We start from the raw sequence: 23,268 nt of genomic DNA on the forward strand, positions 1-23,268 counted from the left end.
TCGACATTAAAATTTTAAAAGTAGCGTAGTTCTTCAAAAAGCAAGATAACATTATGGATTTCTTAGGAAGGAAATTTAACATATCGTCACTCTTTGGCTCTATGCACCAGGTGCCTAGCTAGGCCGAGGCTGTCGGCCGCATGAGGGCTGAAGCCCCGACCAGGCAATGGTGTGCTCCTGCTGGGCTGGCTAGGGCCATCTTCCACCCCTGCTGGGCTGACCAGGCAAGGGTGTGCCCCCGGTGCCACGCCCGGCCCATCCACGCATGTGAAATGATGCGCTGGGTCTAGTTGAGGCCGGCCTCTTTGCTGCTGCAGAGGATGGAACATCCACTCCTCTTCCTCCACGGCTCCACCGTGTTTGAAACTGCAGGGACGGACGCCTGTTGCAATGCAAGTGGCAAAGAGCGGCGTACCGGCTGGACGGTTGGCCTGTACGAGCGCTGCTCCTGACGTTTGCCTTGCGCGCGTGGGCATGGGCCATGGGCGCATGGTCGTCGGGGCGCGATGACCATGACAACCGGGTGTTTCCTCCTGCGTGGGCCTTTTTCTTCAACCTGGAACAGTGCAAGCACACACCGGTGCCGGTGCTGGTGCAACCGAAAACAGGGACAGCCACAAGCAGGCGTTGACCTATGGATCTAGCAGGCTTGTGATGACCACCATCCATGTTGCGCAGTGACCAATGCAAAACGGGGGAGGTCCCTGTCCGCCCCGATTTAGATCCAGGTAGGCCTTTTGCATTTGCTTATATGCTTGTATGGTGTCAGTGGGCGACAACCGACAAACAAAGGTGCCCATGACACTGTGCCTGTGCTGCTAGCTCCTAGCTTCAGATTTGGAATTGCCCGACCAGGTGTAGTATGAGGTAGGCCTCCTCCCGATCCGATCTGATCCCTTCAGAATTCGTCAGTATCCGGTGGAGCTTCAATAATTCAGCCAGGGCAGGCCGGGCATCTATCCAACGTTAGCCATGGTTGCTTGTGTAGCCATAGATGGATGGATGATAAGAGTGACAGTTGCTACTGCACAAATCGTTGCGCGCGTCGGTGACATGGTTCCAGACAAACATGAATTAATATAATTAGCACATGCAAACAAATGAAAAGTCGTCGGCAGTGCCCATCCATCTGTCGAACTATCACTCATCTCATCACACTCACCGTGAATTATGAAAGAGGATTCATTTAGACGCCGCCAGAGCGTCCTCCCATCGATCGGTTGCGTATCAGCTAGTATCATCTGAGAAGGACACCCCTCACTACTACATTCATTAGACCATAGAATAGAAAAAGACTTGATAGATAGGCCAACGCAAACCCCTGTGGTCCGTCCATCCTATATATATCTCACCTCTCCGCAACAAGGACATCATCTCATCGCTTTATTTCTCCTTTCATTTCTTTTTCTTTTCGTGAGACAGGGACAGCACAACATGGCATGGTCCTGAATGCATGCATTAGCATTACAGATTTGTTTGACTTGCAACGTAAGGAGTACATCAGAAATTGAAACTGAACACCCACGCATATTCAAGTTTCTTTCTTTGCATTATTATCACAACTTGCATTGGTTTGGTTGATGCCACTTCTCCGCTCTAGCTCCTTTGTTTGTTTGGGTGCAGTGCCAATTAAAACTGCGGCGCCAAACCATGGTTTTATTTCAAGACCAAGAAATTGATGTCGACGTACGTATATGGGCCCGAGTTTGTTGGCTGCAACAAGGTGAGTAGTAGTAGATATTATAACCACTGTCTTAAGCTTCTGATTGTCTATGACATAGGTTTCGCATGGTTGCTAAGTTAAGCCTGACAGTACCGATAACCTCTCGCACACACATGTTTTGACTAATTCTTGTGTTAAGCTGCAAACTCCGATAAATTTAAATTTTGATGAAAACACAAGTCTTAGGTTCGTCTTTGACATGATGTGTGACCGTTGCTTGAGATAGTTCACCTAGTATACACTTGTTAGCACTAGGTTGATTTCTAGCTTATACCTATTATGTGCTACTTTGAGTGGTGAGTCCCTTGTTGAAATTGCTTAATATTGCTCAAATTGCTTAACTATCATATTTCATTTCACTTGATCAGTTTGAGCATTTGCTAGCACTTGTAATTGTTGCTATACACACATGACAACACCAGTTAGAGCATCTTTTCACTCTAATTACTATACTCCTGAAGCTTTTGCATTTCTGCATCCTTTGCATTCATAGCATATTTGATGGGGCGTAGCAGTCTTTGGGTTTAGCTTGATAAGTGCATGTGTCAACAAGGGGAAGAGATTTCCACACACAAAAGGGGAGAGATATCAAACCCACCTCATGTTGAGTGCATGCATTTGTTCAGGGGGAGTTGCGTTTGAGTTGCTTCTGCTAGATGTGTTGAACATTTGCCTCTTCTGGAGGGTCTAGCTGTCTTTCTGGCTTTTCGAGTTTTGCTAGTGGTGTTGAGCCCGTTTTGCCTCTTCTTAAGGGCTAGCTGTGTTGTACTTGGTGGCGTGCAAGTTTTTGCAAAGTGTTGCTCATTTCAAATAACCCTGTTTTGGCTTTTCTCTAGATTTTGGTCATTTGGGTGAGCTATTTGTTTTCTCTTCTTCTTCTTTTTCTTTTGTTAAAGTTGTTCGTGTGTTGGTGTTGATAATGCACTCATCAAGGGGGAGATTGCGAACACAAGGTTGATATGTGCCCTTATAATTCGTTTTATGATGAGTGATTGTCAACGTGATCCATGACCTAGGTTGAGTTTGTGAGCTAACCATGGCGTGAGTTGGGTTGTGTGACATGTCTCTTGGTTTGTGGTGTGCAGGTGTGGAGCTCGGAGGCGGTGGTCGATGGCGAGGTGAAGGTCAAGTAGGGACGTGCAGTACTGATGGACCGGGAGTGGTGAAGGACGGATGTGAGGCTTGGACTGAGGGACCAGGAGGCCGGGTGACCAGCCACGGTGGCTAACATCTGGGACATCGACAAGAGCAAGTGTATATGGGAGTGACCGTATTGACCGAGTCAAGACGGCGGACGTGCGAGTTGAGCGGGGCTCAGAAGGACTTGGCGGACGGCTGGTCGATGATGGCGGTGACATGTGTTGGGTGGTGGGGGACGCGTATGGAGTACGCTACTCATGAGCGGTTTGGTGGTTTAGGCCTCAAAACCATCTGTGGCCAGTTTCACGAGTTTAGGCCTCAAAACCCGGGCGGAGGTTCCTAGGAGGAACGGACGGCACGTGGCGGCATCGAGGAGTTCGTGTCAAGGCAAAGCAATGTCATGAAGGGAGCGGTGGCCGTCCGATGAAGATTACCTTAGGTTGGACCATAGTGCCCTCGGGTTAAGTGGTTTGACTCAAAAATATCTATGGGCAAAACTAGGATTGTATAATAGCCTAATTAAATAGGATGAGGGAGCTCCCATCTCTCTCACCTTTTTCATTTTACTTCATTCTTCTCTAGGTTTTCCCCTCCCCTTAGGTTCTCTTGTGAAAGAGGTCCACAAATTGGAGAATTTGTATAAGTACCAAAGATTGCAGCGGGAATGGAGGCCCTAAACTCCTCATGTCCTTCGGGATTTGATTTGTGAGTTGTTCTTGTGAATCGCGTTTGTGTTCTTCGCGTTCTTCCTTTCCCCCTTCTCTAGTGCGGTTCGATTCGTCATTTTTAGATTGTTTTGACTCATTCCTTTTACACTGAGATGAACTAGGACGTGAGTTGAACCTTTCCACCGAGGGATTTCATCTAATTCCTAACGAGTTCTTAGATCAGGGCAAATCAAGCTCTAGGGTTGGAAAACCGGTGTTTTTCTTGTTCATCCAATTCCCCGTTGATTGGCTTCAAATTGGGTGATGATCTCCTAGAGGTAGCTCACCTATTGCCTTGTGACCATGTGGTTAAAATCTAGTGGTAATTGGTTTTGATTTGACCGCAAATCGAATGGATTTTGGTTGGAAGCGATTTTCGGGCAATCTATTCTATGCTGTTTTGCGACACCCGGACAGTCCAAGGTTTACCCGCAGACATTCCGCCACTCGGGTTTTAGCCTTGTTTGGAACCTGTTTTTCAACATCGTCTTTCGCTGATTTGAACCGCAGACATTTTGCCCCTTGGTCCCGGATTGTCCGGCGTTCATTTTTTGCCAGCGTACAAAATCTGTTCCGTCGGTTCGGTTTTCTAATTTTTGAACCACGGACAGTCTAAGGGGGTACTGTAGCAGACTATCTTGGGGTACTGTAGCAGACTGTCCAAGATGCTGTAGTAGACAGTCCGACGTTCTCTGTTTTGTGCTGTTCGGTCCGTTTCTCGCTCGTCTGTGCTCCGATTCGAGTTTCGTCTTTTGCGTTGGGTTTCTAGCAATTTAGGGAATTTCTCTAGGTTCTCTTGACACCCGGTGGCTCGTGTTTTTATTGCTTTTGGTTGTGTGCCTTTTGGGGTCGATTTTGGGACCGTGGTCGAAAGTTTAGAAAGAAATTTAAAGCTCACATTCACCCCCCCCCCCCCCCCCCCTCTGATCGCCATTTCCGGTCCTTCACTGGGACATCTCCAAACCAAACCTAGTACACAACTACCAAACCTAGTACCAAATTCTCTGAATCGAACTTTCAAAGGTAATCACATGCATTATTACAGCATTGGATGGGAGAGCGAAAGATGAAGAGAAAAGTGAAAGAGAAGTGGAGTTCAAGATCGGTTCTAAGTGTGTGGAAAGGGTCAGGCTGCAGGCAGGGCGGATTCAAAGAAAATGAGTCCAAATTCATTTGCTTTTAGGGATGGAGACCTCTTCGGTGAATGGGGTTACGCGTAGCACAAAAGTCACAAAAGTTCACCAAGTGGTGCCAAAACCCAATGGATGGATTTAATTTCGAAAGGAACTCGATCGTACCGTATGACGGATAAACCTTACACTGTTGTATGGCGTGGGACTCTTGGACAAATATATAGCGCTATCGATCAGTCCTAGCAGTAGTCTATCATGCAATGCAAGGTTCGCCAAGTGGTGCAAAAAACAATCAAACGATATGAAAGGAACTCATACTATAGATACATAGGCAGGTAGATAGATAGATACACTACTACAGAATCGATTTTTAGGGGTGGCTCATAACCCTTTGTAGGGGCGGTTTGGCCAGCCGCCCCTACCAAACCGTTTCTACAAATCATGCATTTGCAGGGGCGGTTTCCAGGCCACCCCTACAAATCAATTTGTAAGGAGCCACCCCTACAAATACCTGTTTGTAGGGGCGGTTCAATCTAGAACCGCCCCTACAGTACGTTTTTCTGCCAAAAAATTCAAATTTACAATTCAAAATTGTGTTGCCGAATGCCCCGCGGCCGCGACTACAAGCACAAGAGTATTATACAAACAACAATTACAAGTCCAATTCACAAGAATATATACAATCCATCATTAAATATACAAATTCTATACATATTGTTATCAATGTCCTAGAGCTAGCCTTTCAGTCTCACGAAGGTGTTGGTACTTAGGATTTGTACCTAACTCAGACTCTCGGTCATGGTAGGCGCCTTTGACGTGTACAATCTAGTCCAATATGAAGTTGCAAAGGTCGTCGACGAGCTCTAAGAGTTGGTCATCCTTGTATGGGTCTCTTTTCAATCCTTTCTCTTCTCTCCACTACAAGAGAACAAGTTTTGGTTTAGTATTTCATACCATGTATGAAGTTTTTATACTGCGGGTGAAAAGGTTCAAACTTACCCTTAAGGGGTGTCTCCTTTAGGCACCGGTGTTACTCATCATAGAACATATATAATATCCACAATGTACACTCCCAGGCTTCTGCTTGGGGCACTGTGTGTTTTGCATATGAAAATGTTAAGTAATGCCTTTGACAGCCATGTAATGGAGTACTGAAGAAGTTACACTTACCGCACATAGTGTTTTTATAGCTAGCTTTTCCTTCCTTGCTGGATCATGCCTTCCGTGATGATTAGTGACATAGAACCTAAATGCCATGTTCGAATTATTTTAGCAAATACAACTTGTTAGAATCCAAAAGTGAACGTTACAAGTACGTATGCAAACATATAAGCTAATGAGGATTGTCAATATGTATACGTCTTGAGAATCGATATGAAGTCTTTGTATGTCATCGGGTCCCTATCTATTGAATCAAAGACCCATGCCATGCTCCTTCCGACATCGACGGCTATACAAATCCAGTGGTTGCTGCATGGATTTAATCATAGAACTAGATAAGCTATTTTACATCGAATAAAATATATCGAACAAAGCTTTAAGTATAGAGTTGAACTTACTCGAAGTTGTATGGTAGCCATATAGTAGAGCGTTGTTGGAGAGTTTTGAAAGCTAGGGCAATGTATACCGCAACCTTAAGGGACTCTTCCCTTAGTTTTGCCATACGGATGCGCTCTTTCTCCCAAAGAGTCTTTGCAGCAGCTAGCTCTTTGGCATCCAGTGTCCACTGTTTAGGGTAATTAAAATTTGTTTGGGCTATAGCTTGAGGGTCTAGATACCCGGCTTTCACACTTGGCATTTGTTTGACAATGTGCACTTGCATTCTACAAATCACGACGTGGGTTAGTTACAACAAAATTCAAAGATTATATTCATATCATATCGGGAGGACAAGGACTTACAGGCACCACGTGCGAATTAGATTCATCTCCATTTCTTCTAGGTGAAAGCATGTGTGCATGTTATTGAAGTCAAAGACAATTTCCCTGGCTGGGCTTTCAAATGTGCCTGGTGGGGAAGCATGCTTGTATGAGATCTATGCTCGTTGGGAGAACACGCAAGTACAAATCATGGAACCTTCTCATTCCAAGTGGTAGGCGCTAGATGTCCTGGTTTGGTAGGAAGGGCTTGACTCTTTCATATGTTTTCGGGCAATCCTTTGACCATTTGATGGCATCAACATTTGGATACTGCTTTACAATTTGGTGGAGTTTGCTAGTGACGGCCTCCTCAGAACCCCGTGATGGGACTTTTTTAACTTGGTTCTCAGGCTTGAACTGGTCATGGGAAAACCACTTGGACACCGATGAGACGTCTTTCATCAGAATATAAACTAGCCTTATGGTGATTGGATGCTTCTTTTGAAGTTCCCATTCAGGCATGTCCTCATCTTCTTGTGCGTCACCTTCTTTAGGAGGCACTCGTTGTTCATGTATTGGCTATGCTTGTTGAAAAGACTATGGCATCTCATCATGCACAGCTGGAGAAGGTTGTGGCATCTCATCAGGCACATGCTCGCTAGGAGGCAGGGAAGAATGTGACATCTCAGGAATGTGGTGGTCATGAGATGGTGAAAATATCTCCCCAACCTCAACAACTCGCTCCAAATTTGGGAGAGGGGGAGGCAGCGAAGAAGTAGTCAATATAATGTTCCGTTTGTGCCAGAGGATGAACTGCCTCATAATGTCTCCGAGTAACACCAGCCCCTCGGGAGTTGCGTAGTCTATCCTCCACTGCATGAACTCGGGCTTCACTGTATGCACCTCGACCATAGTGTAGTCTGGCGGTATCTTATTATTGTGGTGTAAGCCACCGGGAATGTGCCACACCCGTTGCCACCTCCATCACAATATTCTATCAGCCACTAAGAAACACCAAGGTCCTACTAGTTGGTTCCCGTATGCGATCGATGGGGGTTGTGGCTGTAGTGGAACCTTAGCTGCTAGGAACTTTCAAAGGGCTACCAACTAAAGCCAGTTCTCCCGGCAGTGTCACTAATATCCATGGCTCTGTAGACAGTCCTTGCTCCTCCAGTGCCTTCGCAACTAGAGCCTTCACTTGGAGCTCAAGACTAGTCTCCCGGTCTCTGTCATGTTTCTTGTACATGTGCCTTTCCTCTTTGAATCCTTGCTTCTAGGTCATCCTTTTCCCTAGCCCCCTAGTGTGGCCTGTGTGCTCCTTATTTCCCAAGCCAAGGCTAAGCTCGTCCCTCTCTCTAGAAGGATTGAATGAGCCCTTCTCCTTGTCTTTAGCATATTTCAGTATCCTTGATAGTGCCTCTTGGGTCTCTGGCTTATCAAACTTAAGATTACCGCCGTATGATTCTATACTCCTCGCATATATCCAATTCCTTGAGCGTACCTTCAAATTCATCACATCGATATTCCCAGTAGTTACGGCCTCTTCGTCTATCTTCCTAAACTACTCTTCCTTGGCATAGTAGCCATCGGGGCCTAGATGATGGTGGTGTTTGTTCCTCTTCGCCAGCTCGGTGTTAGGGGCACTGAGCTCCAATGCCTCCGGTGAAGTCTTCTGAGCCACAAGCTCCTCCCATTGACTAGGAGTTATTTTGCCAAACTCATTGAAGGGAGTTAACCCCTTTTAGATATACTTCATGTTGAGCTCTGACCTCCAACATCAAAATGACTCTCCCATCATCCTAAAAGCATTTTTTTACCAGTTCATGCTTACCCTCTGGAAATCTAAAATTGAGCTTCAGCTGTCTATCCCATAGTTCATTCTTTTTATTCTCTGGTACCTCTTTCTAGTTAGGGATTGCTGGGTTTAATTTATCTCTTACTAGGGCTCCGATCGCATTATGGAATCGTCCTCTTAATTCCTTCGGCTCAAGGATCTTCCCTCCTGGCTCGACCTCCGTTATCACATAGCATGTAACGTCCCACCTCTACGAGGCCAGGCCCGCTTACATCTGGCAGCTTTTCTAGGACATAGACTGCCCTCACAGACCCACACAAGTCTTTTCTGCGCACTTTGTCCTCACTCATGCGCACTCGGGAAAGAACATCCCGCCTCTATGAGGTCGGGCCCGCTTACAGCTGGTAGACTACCCTCACAGACCCACACAAGTCTTTTTCTACGCACTTTGTCCTCACTCGTGGGCACCCGGGAAAGATTTCCTAATCGGTCACCCATCTTGAAATTGCTCTAGGCCAAGCATGCTTAACCTTAGAGTTCTTTAGAGATGGGCTTCCAGAAAAGAAGTTGCAACTTGTTGGTATGAGTATCCTATTAATCCTGTTAAGCCCTGGGCCAGGATGTTACATCAGCTATCGCATAACCGACCAATTTATAAGAGTCAAGTACAATGGCAGCCCGCAAGCAGTCGCACTATCATACTTGAACCCATATAAACCCGGTAGTCCATTGAGTACCACGACGGGTCTTGATAAACGATTTACAACAACCAAGATCGTACATGATTCAACATACATGTCACATATTACATAAAGTTCATAGATACATTTCCATCATCAGAGTATGAAACAAAATTATTACAAACCAAGTTTAATGGATAAAAGCGGAAGCAAATTAAGTTTGAAAGTAAAGTTTCCAACATAGTTTAATACAGTGCCAACATACGATCATAGTCCACAAAAGCATGTAGAGGGATTAATAAAGAAGCCTGCCTAAGGCTTACTCCTCATCTACAACAAAGGGAAATAAAACCCTGAGTATGAAAAGGTACTTAGCTAGACTTACCCATCATAAACCAGAAATAAAATGACTCTAAGGATCATGCAAGGCTGTATAAGTGGATGTAGCTTGGCAACATTTTGCATAAAAAGCAATTAACTCAATTATATAACTATAATCCTATTATCAAGTTAATTATGACTATCCATCTCTAAATTAGCAACTATCCTGTGCCAAACATGTGGTCTATCATTTTAATAGCATACAATAGTAACCATACCAGGTATTGTAATTCCATATTCATTCGAACCATCATGTTCCATAACACAGTTACTACGATATTGGGACTAGCCAAGTTTCTCACTATCCGGGAGAGACGACGATTTGAATCGATTTCAACCAGCTGGGAATTTATTCCTAACACAAACCCAGGCAGACCCGATCAACGGTCACCTTAGGTCATCTTTGGTACAACTCAGGTCTACATTTCACGGGTTCGTACCGTGCCGCACAATTAGGGATACCAAATGCCAGGACGTTCAGGCCTAGCCTGCCCTTGAGCTCAGTCTGGCTCCCTGCAAGGAGCGCACAACAGAACAGGGCCCGGCCTGAGTTGAGCTACTTGGCTTCACGGTCGGAATGAGTTATCCGACCAGCTAAGTGATAGGTATGTGTTCAATCTTGTCAGAAGCGCCAACAACGGTACGGTCCTTAATCGGCACAAACGGAATCACATGAGTCAACCTACACATAGACTTCGCCCGGTCTTGATTTTCTTTTACCCCATGGTTCTGTTCCACGATAGCAAATATAGCCAACCATGCTTCGGTATCCACCTATATCTCGCAGGTGACAAAAAATCACCTGACTTCTACCGGTCTAAGCATGGCTAAGCATATATTCGATCCAGGACCTACATAGGGTTAAAGGTGTATATATCTGACAAGGAATTTATATGCATTAAGTGGTTCCATTCAACTCTTATAACCTAATGCATCAATCATAAAAACTTGAGTAATATTTTGTAAAATCCTAGGAGACTTAGAATGCTCCGAGGCTTGCCTTTCAAAAAGGAAGTAGGGCGGTGATCAGGGTACTCCGGAAGCTCTTCTAGGTTCTGCTCCTTGCCTTCAGGGGCTGCGGCTTGAGGATTCTCCTGCTGGTCCCCTTCCTCTCCTTCGTCCAACTCCAACAACGTTATTTCTTCCTCCGATCCTAGATGCACGAATATGGCATAAGATATTGCGAATGCATACATGCTGACAAGTATATTATGATGATACATGATGAATGCATTCTTGTAAGTATTCTTAACAGCATGTTGTTAAAGTAATAACAAGTGTATCACATTTTACTGAGTATGTGCATATCTCTTCTTAATTACTAAATCAAACACTTCAACAATTCAGTTACTACACTACAAAACAGCAGCTAATCGTTTTACTCATAACTGAAGTTCTACTTATCCAAATGTGGTGATCTTGGACTTTATGGAAATCTTATAAAGTTGTCTACAACTTTTTATTTAATCACCAAAAGATAATTCACACTTTATCTTAACCAAAACAGACAATCAATCCAGTGCTGTCCAGAAATTCCAGAGAGCAAGCATTTCGGGATACAAACTTTATACAGCTATAACTCCTAAACCCTTTAGCCTATTGCTCTGAAATTTTAACACAAGATAAATGAAGAAGTTATCTACAACTTTGTAATTAACCATTTTTACAGAAAATACCATTTTTACTATGCAACATACCTAATCACAGAATCTGTCCAAAAACCCTTTTCACCCGAATTATAAAGCAACGATATTTCTATTGCATATAAACTTTCCAGATCTGACTTCAACAAGTATCCCAACAGTTCAAGGACATCAAATGAACTTAAGAAATCATAATGTCCAATCCCAAACTATTTATTTAAATACCTTTATTATTTTATTTAGATACTTAGGTTAAATAATGAACATATACTAAATGTACAAAATAAATTCTCAGAAATTTATAGTGGCTTACTAGTACTACCAATAGACTACTGTAAAAGTTTTATGCCATTTGACCAAGTAAAACATCCTAGGCAAAAATGACAAGGCAGAAAGGCTTAAAATAGCATAAATAGAAAACCCTAGTGAAAAGTGTCAAACAACAGATTTTATATTTTTCTTAGCATCCACATGATACTAGAACAACCTCCAACAAATTTCATGAATATTGGATTCATAAATAATTTATAAAAAATCATAAAAGGATTACCTAACTATAAAAGGAAAATCTATAACTACAATTCTATACATGCACTGACCCTCAAACTTTTACCAGAGCTTATACTTGTCAAGAATAGCTCACCACTTAAATGTCATAATTTTTGGAGCACAGGAACTCTAGCTATAAAATAAACAATTTTACATACATTCAAAAACACATTTCAAGTTTCAATTTAAATCCTCCAAAAATTCTACTACATGTGCTAATATCATATTTTTCCTAAATACTACACTTCCTAAGGAACACTACAAAATTTAGTTCATAATTTTTGAAGCTACATAGCTCAACTTATCAAATTTCAAAGATGCACATAAAATAGGAAATAAATGGACTAGCTTCTGTACTGCTGTCACTGACAACGGGGACCCACTGGTTAGTTGGCCCCACCCGTCAATGACCGAAAATAGGGGAGGTGGCGCGGAATCGACCGGGGTTCGACGGAGCTCGCCGATGGTGGCCTCTCCGGCGACGGCGTCTGGACTACTATGAACCCCTCGACCTGGCGCACACGTTGGGCTATCTAGGCAGGCGGATAAATAATGCAAAGGACGGTGGCGGCGGCCATGGTGGCTCGGCGGTGCGGGTCACCGGCGCCCTGCCCAGCGTGGCCACGCTGAGCCAGAGCATGCCATTATCACCCCGCACTCGCTCGCTCCCTCCCCACGCTCGCCATTTTCATTTCTCTAGCTTCCTTCTTCACCGCCCACAGCAGCCGCCATCGCACCGAGCATCGCCGTCGCCATTCCCGGCACTGGCTAGCTCCACCTTGCCATTCGCCATCACAACCACTCCACTGCCACCCCAGCGACTCACTACGCCCGCCCATGCCCACTGACCGCACCTAGTAAGTCACTGTGTGTCGACGAAATATGGTCAGCAGTCTACCTAGGGGTATGCCCAAGGTAGTAGATTGTCAGTAGACGGTGCGTGTAATCAGGAACTAGATGGTGACACAAGGCACAGAGACAGCGATTTAGATAGGTTCGGGCCGTCTAATTGACGTAATACCCTACGTCTTGTGTCTTTGGTGTATTGTATTGAGATGTATACAAATTAACCTGTCCTCTAGGGGACCCTTGTCTCTCCTTATATACTCCGAAGAGACAAGGTTACAAGTAAAGTATCCAATTTGGTACTATTACAATATCTAGTACAACTTGTAATCTTGATGTACACGCCTTGATCTTACGGGCCGGGCCACCTCGGATGGTGCGGCCCATGTACCATCTTGTGGTACTCGGGGGTATATCCCCCATAGCTAGTCCCCGAGCGCCATGTATTCTGATGCGACACGTCGTTTCAACCTTCTCCGAACAGTGAGGCTTGAGTTCTTGACATCTCCGACCACCGTTGTCGCCAGAGAAGTAGGTTGTCCAAAGAATGTATGGTGCTCTTAAGAAGAAAGAAAAAGATTTCCATCCTAGGAAGTGTGCCCACTTGTATTTCTAAAAAGAAATGTAAGTGCGTCTTGAAGCGTAGCGTCCTTGATCATCAGAGGCATAAAGGGTCGAAAAACAAACACATTCACCGCAAGGTGAAGTGTGCCCACTTAGTCCTCGAGCCTGGTAGTAGGTGACGTAGGCACGTGGTGCCAGGGTCTAAAAAGAATTCCCAGTTAAGTTGAGAACCTAATCGTCGTACAGGCGATACGAGATGCACCGGCAGGTGCATCGTACCGATGTAGTCCTCGAGCTTGCTGGAAGGCGAGGTATGAGCCTTGTAGCAAGGTCTAAGTGAGAAAAAATATCCCAACTGTATGTGAGTTGCCAGTCACATGTAGTCGAGATGCAAAGTCCTCGAGCCATGGTCAGAGACTGGTCAAGGCAGTCCCCGAGCACAGGTCGAGGAGCGAGCGATGAAGTCCCCGAGCCATGGTCGGAGAGTGGTCGAGGCAGTCCCCGAGCATAGGTTGAGGAGCGAGCGATGAAGTCCCCAAGCCGTGGTCGGAGAGCGATTGAGGCAGTCCTCGAGCACAGGTCGAGGAGCGAGCAACAAAGTCCCCGAGCCGTGGTCAGAGAGCGATCGAGGTAGTCCCCGAGCGTAGGTCGAGAAGAGAGCGACGAAGTCCCCGAGCATAGCTCAAAATTACTGCAATATAAATATGTAGAATGGTAGTACATGATGTACAAAATAATAAATTATAGAGAAAAAATCAGTGGTGAAGAAATAGTGTATGACGCTCAGTAGTCATTTGCAAATGAGCATGATGTGATAAAGCAGTTGGTGCTTTGTAAACATCAGTGTTAATATGAAGTTTGTGTTTATACTTAATATAAACTGCCCGACCAGTTAGTATGTAGCTGAGTCTCCAGCCCTAGCTAGCCTGTTAACCATAACGCGGGGCGTGGAGCCCATGCACATGTGGGAAGAACAAAGCGTCGCTAAGGAACCGCTGTCGACCACCCATAACATAGAGGGCGGACGCTCGTGCACGTGTAGGGATGAGCCAGAGACAGGGCCGTCTCTAGAGGGCATCGAGCGTCAACATGACTGGTCGAGGATTTGCATTAAGTATAGTTGTATGTTATATTTAAGATGGTATACATGGACAAACATTATTTGAAGAATAATCATGATAAGGACGTTGTGGAGAAACATCATAATGAAAATTATATTAAATATGAATATTAGAAGTGTACTTATCTTTGGATAGAAATCCGGTCGATGGCGATGAAGTCGTCCGGTCCTCGAGCTTTCTGACCTGTCGTCATGACGGTGGTCGTGGTTGTCGAAGCGCCGTTCTTCGGGGCCATCATTATTGCGACATGGTCTGGTGATCGATGTGGTCGGAGCTCGGCGGAGCCGCTCAGGACGTGGTTGGCGTGGTCTTTGGTTGATGTGGTCGGAGCTCGGCGGAGCTGCTCGAGACGTGATCGACGTTGTCGGAGCTCGGCGGAGCTGCTCGGGACGTGGTCGACGTGGTCGGAGCTCGGTGGAGCTGCTCGGGACGTGGCCGACGTGGTCTTTGGTTGACGTGGTCGGAGCTCGGCAGAGCTACTCAGGATGTGGTCGACGTGGTCGGAGCTCGGCGAAGCTGCTCGGGACGTGGTCGATGTGGTCGGAGCTCGGCGGAGCTGCTCGGGACGTGGTCAATGTGGTCGGAGCTCGGCGGAGCTGCTCAGGACATGGTCGACATGGTCGGAGCTTGGCAGAGTTGCTCGGGACGTGGTCGACGTGGTCGGAGCTTGGCGGAGCCGCTCAGCGGCTCAGTTGATGGCTCGACGTGGCTCACTCAGCGGCTCATGCGGTTTGCTGGTTGGCTCGGCGTGGCTCGCCTATGGTTTGGCCGGCTCACTTGATGTCTCGACATGGCTAATTTAAATAGCTCGGACGCTTCTTTTGGTAGCTCATGCGGCTCAGTTAACAACTTGATTTGGATGGCTCCATGTATTTGGACTTGGACGTATTTCATTGTACGTATTAGTATTGTATGGATGCCGTCGATGGATGCCTTAGCACGACATGCAAGCAAGTGGATCCGCTCCCAACACATATATGTGCTTGTAGATGCACACATACTCCTCTATTTGCTTGTGCGTAGACCTCCGTGTGTTGCTATTGGCTTGCATGTCTCACCCGTGTAGAACTAGGAGTCCATTGCCCACACGCGTTGAGTTGTCGAGGCCTAAGAACCGGCAGCATATGTCGAATATCGTGAGGCCAAAGTGTGAAGACGGACGGGTATGCTGATGCTGTCCACCATGTAGTTGCAACGAGATTCGAAGGCACGTTGCTGATTGTCAGGCCAGTAACCACTGGTCCACCATGGATGCATGCGTGTGGTGCCAAGTTTCAACCCCTCGTGTGGCGGCATGTGACAGGAAAAGCGGCTCACTGCCGAACCGGATCATGGAGATATGACGTGCATAAAAATTAATCTGAGTTAGATATGTGGAGAGCAGATTGATCTAATCAAAAGCCTTGCTCAGAACGACTCACCCGATTACTTGGTAGAAATCAACGAAAATTCCCATCTGGCTCGTCGAAAGATTAGCGCGCACAACCCCTAAAGGGGACCCCTACCTGGCGCGCCACTGTCGATGAAATATGGTCGGCAGTCTACCTAGGGGTATGCCCAAGGTAGTAGATTGTCAGTAGACGATGCGTGTAATCAGGAACCAGATGGTGACACAAGGCACAGAGACAGCGATTTATATAGGTTCGAGCCGTCTGATTGACGTAATACCCTACATCCTATGTCTTTGGTGTATTGTATTGAGATGTATATAGATTAACCTGTCCTCTAGGGGACCCTTATCTCTCCTTATATACTTCGAAGAGACAAGGTTACAAGTAAAGTATCCAATTTGGTACTACTACAATATCTAGTACAACTTGTAATCTTGATGTGCACGCCTTGATCTTACGGGCCGGGCCACCTTGGATGGTGCAGCCCATGTACCATCTTGTGGTACTCAGGGGTATATCCCCCATAGCTAGTCCCCGAGCGCCATGTATTCTGATGCGACACGCCGTTTCAACCTTCTTCGAACAGTGAGGCTTGAGTTCTTGACATCTCCGACCACCGTTGTCGCCAGAGAAGTAGGTTGTCCGAAGAATGTATGGTGCTCTTAAGAAGAAAGAAAAAGATTTCCATCCTAGGAAGTGTGCCCACTTGTATTTCTGAAAAGAAATGTAAGTGCGTCTTGAAGCATAGCGTCCTTGATCATCAGAGGCATAAAGGGTCGAAAAACAAACACATTCACCGCAAGGTGAAGTGTGCCCACTTAGTCCTCGAGCCTGGTAGTAGGTGACGTAGGCACGTGGTGCCAGGGTCTAAAAAGAATTCCCAGTTAAGTTGAGAACCTAATCGTCGTACAGGCGATACGAGATGCACCGGCAGGTGCATCGTACCGATGTAGTCCTCGAGCTTGCTGGAAGGCGAGGTATGAGCCTTGTAGCAAGGTCTAAGTGAGAAAAAATATCCCAACTGTATGTGAGTTGCCAGTCACATGTAGTCGAGACGCAAAGTCCTCGAGCCATGGTCAGAGACTGGTCGAGGCAGTCCTCGAGCACAGGTCGAGGAGCGAGCGATGAAGTCCCCGAGCCATGGTCGGAGAGTGGTCGAGGCAGTCCCCGAGCATAGGTTGAGGAGCGAGCGATGAAGTCCCCGAGCCGTGGTCGGAGAGCGATTGAGGCAGTCCCCGAGCACAGGTCGAGGAGCGAGCGACAAAGTCCCCGAGCCGTGGTCAGAGAGCGATCGAGGTAGTCCCCGAGCGTAGGTCGAGAAGAGAGCGACGAAGTCCCCGAGCATAGCTCAAAATTACTGCAATATAAATATGTAGAATGGTAGTACATGATGTACAAAATAATAAATTATAGAGAAAAAATCAGTGGTGAAGAAATAGTGTATGACGCTCAGTAGTCATTTGCAAATGAGCATGATGTGATAAAGCAGTTGGTGCTTTGTAAACATCAGTGTTAATATGAAGTTTGTGTTTATACTTAATATAAACTATCCGACCAGTTAGTATGTAGCTGAGTCTCCAGCCCTAGCTAGCCTGTTAACCATAACGCGGGGCGTGGAGCCCGTGCACGTGTGGGAAGAACAAAGCGTCGCTAAGGAACCGCTGCCGACCACCCATAACGTGGAGGGCGGACGCTCGTGCACGTGTAGGGATGAGCCGGAGACAGGGCCGTCTCTGGAGGGCATCGAGCATCAACATGACTGGTCGAGGATTTGCATTAAGTATAGTTGTATGTTATATTTAAGATGGTATACATGGACAAACATTATTTGAAGAATAATCATGACAAGGACGTTGTGGAGAAACATCGTAATGAAAATTATATTAAATATGAATATTAGAAGTGTACTTATCTTTGGATAGAAATCCGGTCGATGGCGATGAAGTCGTCCGGTCCTCGAGCTTTCTGACCTGTCGTCATGACGGTGGTCGTGGTTGTCGAAGCGCCGTTCTTCGGGGCCATCATTATTGCGACATGGTCTGGTGATCGATGTGGTCGGAGCTCAGCGGAGCCGCTCAGGACATGGTTGGCGTGGTCTTTGGTTGATGTGGTCGGAGCTCGGCGGAGCTGCTCGAGACGTGATCGACGTTGTCGGAGCTCGGCAGAGCTGCTCGGGACGTGGTCGACGTGGTCGGAGCTCGGCGAAGCTGCTCGGGACGTGGCCGACGTGGTCTTTGGTTGACGTGGTCGGAGCTCGGCAGAGCTACTCAGGACGTGGTCGACATGGTCGGAGCTCGGCGGAGCTGCTCGGGACGTGGTTGATGTGGTCGGAGCTCGGCAGAGCTGCTCGGGACGTGGTCAATGTGGTCGGAGCTCGGCGAAGCTGCTCAGGACATGGTCGACATGGCCGGAGCTCGGCAGAGCTGCTCAGGATGTGGTCGACGTGGTCGGAGCTTGGCGGAGCCGCTCAGCGGCTCGGTTGATGGCTCGACGTGGCTCACTCAGCGGCTCGTGCGGTTTGCTGGTTGGCTCGGCGTGGCTTGCCTACGGTTTGGCCGGCTCACTTGATGTCTCGATGTGGCTAATTTAAATAGCTCGGACGCTTCTTTTGGTAGCTCATGCGGCTCAGTTAACAACTTGATTCGGATGGCTCCATGTATTTGGACTTGGACGTATTTCATTGTACGTATTAGTATTGTATGGATGCCGTCGATGGATGCCTTAGCACGACATGCAAGCAAGTGGATCCGCTCCCAACACATATATGTGCTTGTAGATGCACACATACTCCTCTATTTGCTTGTGCGTAGACCTCCGTGTGTTGCTATTGGCTTGCATGTCTCACCCGTGTAGAACTAGGAGTCCATTGCCCACACACGTTGAGTTGTCGAGGCCTGAGAACCGGCAGCATATGTCGAATATCGTGAGGCCAAAGTGTGAAGACGGACAGGTACGCTGATGCTGTCCACCATGTAGTTGCAATGAGATTCAAAGGCACGTTGCTGATTGTCAGGCCAGTAACCACTGGTCCACCATGGATGCATGCGTGTGGTGCCAAGTTTCAACCCCTCGTTTGGCGGCATGTGATAGGAAAAGCGGCTCACTGCCGAACCGGATCATGGAGATATGACGTGCATAAAAATTAATCTGAGTTAGATATGTGGAGAGCAGATTGATCTAATCAAAAGCCTTGCTCAGAACGACTCACCCGATTACTTGGTAGAAATCAACGAAAATTCCCATCTAGCTCATCGAAAGATTAGCGCGCACAACCCCTAAAGGGGACCCCTACCTGGCGCGCCGCTGTCGATGAAATATGGTTGGCAGTCTACCTAGGGGTATGCCCAAGGTAGTAGATTGTCGGTAGACGGTGCGTGTAATCAGGAACCAGATGGTGACACAAGGCGTAGAGACAGCGATTTAGATAGGTTCGAGCCGTCTAATTGACGTAATACCCTACATCCTGTGTCTTTGGTGTATTGTATTGAGATGTATACAGATTAACCTGTCCTCTAGGGGACCCTTGTCTCTCCTTATATACTCCGAAGAGACAAGGTTACAAGTAAAGTATCCAATTTAGTACTATTACAATATCTAGTACAACTTGTAATCTTGATGTGCACGCCTTGATCTTACGGGCCGGGCCACCTCGGATGGTGTGGCCCATGTACCATCTTGTGGTACCCGAGGGTATATCCCCCACACTATGCCGTGCACAACCTTGTCAGAGCTCCAGCGCTGAGCCCATCAGCGTGGCTGCGCCATCTCCGTCCCCCTTTTGCTGGGATAGCTGGTGCGCTAGGTTCACCTGAGTTAGTAGATGCTCGTTCGAGCTTTGGCTTGTGTCACCATGCATGTGTATATGCATATGATCATGAGTGAATGCATGTAAATGGTTTATGTGAGTCACTAAAACATATTAGCTACACTTAGGTTAACAAATGGAACATTGTTCATGAAGGTCACCTTTCATGATCAAGCACTTAAGTGATGTTATATGTGTTGACCTGGATAGCCCTATGTGTGACCAATGCATGAAATGAGTGTGTGACCTTGCAATTAGCTTAAACATGTTTATAAGATCATGATGAACAGCTTTGGTATTCATGGTTAGGGGTAAATGGGTCACTAGGTCATGGTTCAAGTACAAGTCATCATTTGAATGTAGCATGTTTGACCAAGTTTGAACTAGGTGCTAGAGACCTTGCATGGAGGTGGTCACTAAAGCAAAGTTGTAGTATTTGATATGGGGATGTTTGACCAAGTTTTAAGTGGATGTAGCTTGGCAACATTTTGCATAAAAAGCAATTAACTCAATTATACAACTATAATCCTGTCGACGGCGCTACTAATTATTGTGGAGAGTTTTGCACTTCGTGGGGTACCATGAACCGCCCCTTTGTCATTGGAATGAAGAGTACTTGAAAGGACAGCCATGGTACGAGGTGCGGCTAACTATACTAGCCCGCACACAACCGCCCTTCTGGCAGGAGTGGAAGGCAGAATAGGAAGGGAAAACTCCTTGGGAGGCTGCCCAAGTTGTGGCCTTTGAGGTTTTGAGGCAAATTTGCCAGCAGCATGGAGATGCACTTACTGGCAGTGCAACGAGTATGTTTTCTTGGGTGGATCCGTCCACCACAATATGGGAACAACGCAACCAAAATGCATTGATCAGAGATCGGGATGAGTGAGCAAATAGCTCTAGTCCTGCTATGAGTGCCATGTTTGCGGTGATGAAGATGTTTTGTGCACACTAGGACACAAGGGATTTCTAGCAGGAATCATACACCACTTGCATGGACAAGCTCATAAGAGCTAAAGCCGCACAGCATAAGCTCAAGAAGTGTGTGCGCAAGCAAAAGAAAGCCGCAAGTAAAGCCCGATGGGAATCTGACCAAGCCTATGCAGCTTTAGGCACTCTCCATGCCCAAATGGAGCAAGTGGACCAGCAGGAGAATCCTCAAGCCATAGCCCCCAAAGGCGAGGAGCAGAACCCAGAAGAGCTTCTAGAGTACCCTGATCACCGCCCCACTTCCTTTCTGAAAGGCAAGACCCGAAGCATTCTAAGTCTCCCAGCATTTTATAAAATATTACTCAAGTTTTTATGATTGATGCATTAGGTTATAAGAGTTGAATGGAACCACTTGATGCATATAAATTCCTTGTCCAGGTATATACACCTTTAACCCTATGTAGGTCCAGGATCGAATATATGCTTAGCCATGCTTAGACCGGTAGAAGTCAGGTTATTTCCTGTCACCTGCGAGATATAGGTGGATACTAAAGCACGGTTGGCTATATTTGCTATCGTGGAACAGAACCATGGAATAAAAGAAAATCAAGGCTGGGCGGAGTCTATGTGTAGGTTGACTCATGTGATTCTATCTGTGCCGATTAAGGACCATACCGTTGTTGGTGCTTTTAACAAGATTGAACGCATGCCTATCACTTAGCTGTCTGGATAACTCGTTTCGACCGCAAAGCTGAGTAGCTCAACTCAGGCCGCGCCCCATTCTATTGTGCACTCCTTGCAGGGAGTCAGACTGAGCCCAAGGGTAGGCTAGGCCTGAACATCCTGGCATTTGGTGTCCCCGATTGTGCGGTGCGATAACCCACGAAATGCGGTCCTAGAGTGGTCACACAACATGGCACATGCACTAGCACTGGACACACGGATGTGGCCAAGAGGGGATGTTCCTAGCTTAGGATTGACCGATGAGGATGTTGGTCTCTTAAGGGGGTGAGGTTGTAACATCCCGACCTAGGGCTTAACAGGATTAATAGGATACTCATACCAACAAGTTGCAACTTCTTTTCCAGAAGCCCATATCTAAAGAAGTCTGAGGTTAAGCGTGCTTGGCCTAGAGCAATTTTAAGATGGGTGACCGATCGAGAAATCTTTCCTGGGTGCGCACGAGTGAGGACAAAGTGTGCAGAAAAGACTTGTGTGGGTCTGTGAGGGCAGTCTATGTCCTAGAAAAGCTACCAGATGTAAGTGGGCCCGGCCTCATTAAGGCAGGACATTACATAGCATGCCTTATCTGGATATAGATTTCCTTTTCTATCCCCTTGTTTCCTCTTAGGCTTGGTAGTCATGGTTGCGTCTTGAGGTTGTGGAGCAGAGGCATCGTGATCTATCTCTATAGCTATTGCCTCTGCTCTCCTTTTCTCTACTCCATCTTGTCCAGCGAGATGTCACGGACATCGATGTCATCTTTTCTGAGTTTCAGGAGGGACCTGTATATACGACAGGTCAAAGTGTTAGCAGAGGTAACACAGCCAAAGCTTTAGCAAAATTTACAAGCTAAGGCTTTGTCCCTACCTCCTCGTTTGGGTTAAAATCCTTGTCCAAATCTTCCTCCGTTGGCCTCGTTCTGGCTTCACATGGGAAAGGATCCTCAGGACTTTCATATCCCTCTTCTGAGTCATCATCATCATCCTCTTATTTTTCACCTTCAGCAGCCTCTCCTGCTCTTCCTTCTGCTCCCCTTCCTCCTCATCACACTGCTCCTGAGTAAGCATCACTTCTAGATCCTTTTCTAACTCATTATCGAACTGCTTCTGAGTTAGCTAGTCCTCTAGTGCTTGCTCCTCATAGGTTGGCTACTCATCATGCTCAGGGCATCGGGCTGCACTGTCTGGTGTCCGCGACATTATTTCGCGCTTTGTTCTAATAGATGCAAAAAAGTGTGCTTTAGGTACATGAGAAGGTATAAGAAATAAAAAAGGTCTATAAACCAAAGTAGTCCTATAAAACAACAATATATCAAAAAATGAGTAGTAGTAGTAGTAGAGGCCTCAGAAACATGTCAATCATCATTTGATCATGAACTTAGAGCATCAAGGCATCATAATAGAGAAGAAAGGAGAAGGTAATGTAGGGGCGGCTGCTAATGATGCCAAGTTCCTCACAAGTTCTTGATCATCAGCTCATATTTCATATAATGTATGGACTTGGACAATTTTATCATCGGCAAAACAAAGGAGAGGAGAGGTGAGGGGAGATTTGGCAAAAAAGTAACATCTGCTTAACAAACATAGAGAGGAAAAGGTGTAAAAAAGCAGTTGCTGCTTCCCAAACATAGAGGATAGAAAAGGTGGCAAAAATAGAGGAGAGGGGAGATTTGGCAAAAAAAAAGCAGGTGCTGCTTCCCAAAAAAAGCAACAGCTGCCATACTGACTTTGCTCGATCACACATGAACATCATATGCTTAATATCTTCCGAACCTGATAGGCAGATCGGACAATCAGAAGTAGTAGACAGTAGTAGTTGGGAAGTAGTAGAATTAGTTGACAGAAGTACAAGTAGTTGATAGAAGACAGAAGTAGAAGTAGTAAACAGTAGTAGTAGGGAAGTAGTAGAAGTAGCAAAAAAAAGCAAAAGCTGCTTAGGAGAGGAGAGGAGTAGAGTGGAGTAGAGGAGAGTAGCAAGTAGTAGTAATAGGAGTTGTAGGAGACCAACCAGCAGCCACTAGTAGTAAGAGTTGATAGAAGACAGAAGATAATAAGTAGCAATAGTAGTAAGTAGAGAGAGGAGTAGTAGGAGTAGCAAGTAGTAGTAGGAGCAGCTGAGTACTAGGAGCAGACAACAAGTACAGAGAATAGTAGTAGAGAGTAGAGACTATGGAGTAGTAGAGCAGTAGTAGGACATAGTAATAAGAGTTGTAGGAGACCAACTAGCAGCCAGCAGCCAGCAGCCACAGTTAGGAAAGCAGCAGCAGTTAGAAGAAGATAAT

The sequence above is a fragment of the Miscanthus floridulus genome, chromosome 7, assembly GCF_019320115.1.
Source record: "Miscanthus floridulus cultivar M001 chromosome 7, ASM1932011v1, whole genome shotgun sequence".
NCBI classification, from domain to species: domain Eukaryota; kingdom Viridiplantae; phylum Streptophyta; class Magnoliopsida; order Poales; family Poaceae; genus Miscanthus; species Miscanthus floridulus.